This window comes from Sciurus carolinensis, chromosome 11 (assembly GCF_902686445.1).
Source record: "Sciurus carolinensis chromosome 11, mSciCar1.2, whole genome shotgun sequence".
NCBI lineage: Eukaryota > Metazoa > Chordata > Mammalia > Rodentia > Sciuridae > Sciurus > Sciurus carolinensis.
Genome location: NC_062223.1, coordinates 25,846,916 through 25,849,266, shown reverse-complemented (window position 1 = coordinate 25,849,266; position 2,351 = coordinate 25,846,916). Strand labels below are relative to the sequence as shown.

At 41.3% G+C, this 2,351-nt stretch overlaps 1 pseudogene; it reads left to right on the top strand.

The window, feature by feature from the left end:
• The first annotated feature begins 552 nt into the window (after positions 1-552).
• Positions 553-2,130, top strand: LOC124959276 (olfactory receptor 4A5-like; annotated as a pseudogene).
• The last annotated feature ends 221 nt before the right edge of the window (positions 2,131-2,351 follow it).

Here is a 2,351-nt window from a genome sequence, read left to right as displayed (position 1 = left end):
ACTCTCATGGCATGGAACTAGACGCCCCAGAGAGGTGCTGGTTTTGGTGTTACACACAATGCATTGTAAAGTTTCTCCCCACAATACTGATGAATCAAAGAGCTAACTCTGTTAGTTTATATATTTAGGGTTTATTGCCACTACTAGAGTAGGACTTTGAAAGCAGAAACCCTTTCCCTGTTTGTCATCGCTGGCTTCTGTGCCAAGATGAAACATTTGACAGAAGGCGTAATTAAATGTTTGAATGATGGTGGTGCCTTTGTCTATCTTCCTCTGCAGAGATCCACTGATAACTTGAGATAGAACCTCTTACTTGTAAGTCCATCAAAATCATCCAGAAGGGCAACACAATTGTCAAGGGAAGGTCTACTGGGCTCCTTGGAAGAGGACCTGAACAGGTGCTCACTGAGTGTTCACAGTGTGTTCACCACTGCAGAAGACAGAAAGATGAAGGGGTGCTCCATGACAGAGGGGATTCATGTCCTGTTCAGTTCCATGGCAGGTGCTGTTCTCTGAGCTCTCGCCTCTGAAGCAAGCCTCATGGGAGAGTTAATGGGACAGAATAACAATGTCACAGAATTTGTCCTCCTCGGTCTCACCCAGGATCCTGATGGACAAAAAGCATTATTTGTCTTGTTTTTACCCATCTGCATTGTGACAATGGTGGGCAACCTGCTCATTGTGGTGACCGTCATTGCCAGCCCCTCCTTGGACTCCCCCATGTACATCTTCCTTGCCAATCTGTCACTCAGGGATGCTATCTTTTCCACTGCTGTCTCACCCAAGCTGATTATAGACTTACTCTGTGAGAAGAAGATGATTTCCTTCCCAGCATGCATGGACCAACTCTTCATAAACACCTGTTTGGGGTTGCTGAGGTCTTCCTCCTGGTGGTGATGGCCTGTGACCACTATGTGGCCATCTGTAAGCCACTGCACTACTTGAGCATCATGAATCAACAGGTTTGCCTCCTTCTGTTTGTGGTGGCCTGGGCGGGAGGTTTTGTACATTCTTTTTTTTTTAATTTTATTTATTTATTTATTTTTATTATTGTACACAAATGGGATACATGTTGTTTCTCTGTTTGTACATGGCGTAAAGGCATACCATTTGTGTAATCATAAATTTACATAGGGTATGTTTGATTCATTCTGTTATTTTTTTCCCATCCCCCCACTCCTCCCACCCCTCTTTTCCCTCTATACAGTCCTTCCTTCCTCCATTCTTGCCCCCCTCCATAAACCTAACTCTAACCCTAACACTAACTCTTCCCACCCCCCATTATGTGTCCTCATCCACTTATTAGCGATATCATTCTTCCTTTGGTTTTTTGAGATTGGCTTATCTCACTTAGCATGATATTCTCCAGTTTCATCCATTTGCCTGCAAATGCCATAATTTTATCATTCTTTATGGCAGAGTAATATTCCATTGTATATATATATATACCACATTTTCTTTATCCATTCATCAATTGAAGGACATCTAGGTTGATTCCACAATCTGGCTATTGTGAACTGAGCAACTATGAACATTGATGTGGCTGTATCTCTGTAATATGCTTATTTTAAGTCCTTTGGGTATAGGCCAAGGAGTGGGATAGCTGAGTCAAATGGTGGTTGGTTTTGTACATTCTATGATTCAGCTGGTTTTTCTTTCCCATCTCCCCTTCTGTGGTCCCAATGTCATTGACCAGTTCATCTGTAATGTGTACCCATTACTGTAACTTGCGTGCACTGACACCACCTTTATAGGCCTCACTGTGGTTACCAGTGGTGGAGCAATTTGCATGGTGGTGTTTGTGCTTCTCCTAATCTCCTATGGAATCATCCTGAACTCTCTTAAAGCTCATAGTCTGGAAGGGAGGCACAAAGCCCTGTCTACCTGCAGCTCCCACATCACAGCGATTGTCCTCATTTATGTTCCCTGTATTTTTATGTACATTGACCTGTTTCCAACTTTCCCATTGATAAATCTATGACTGTAGTTTATACCATTGTTACTCCCATTTTGAATCCTTTAATATATCCTTTAAGAAATACGGAGGTGCAAAATGCTATGAAAAAACTGTGGCATAAGAAGTTAACTACAGATAGAATAAGAATGCTCCCATGCTTAACACGTTACTAATTCTAAAGTAACAAACAGGCAGTACATTCTTACAAAGGATCATGTTAGCTCAATGGAATCTCTATGGATGTCTCTCTTTATTTTTACAAAACCATCAAAAAAGCAGAATATATCATCCTTTGGATTAGAATCGAACTAATAAAGAATTTCTGGAAGATGAATAAAAGGCACAGGTTTTTGTCCTATTACAAGGAAAGATAAAACTAAGCTCTGTCTGTTAC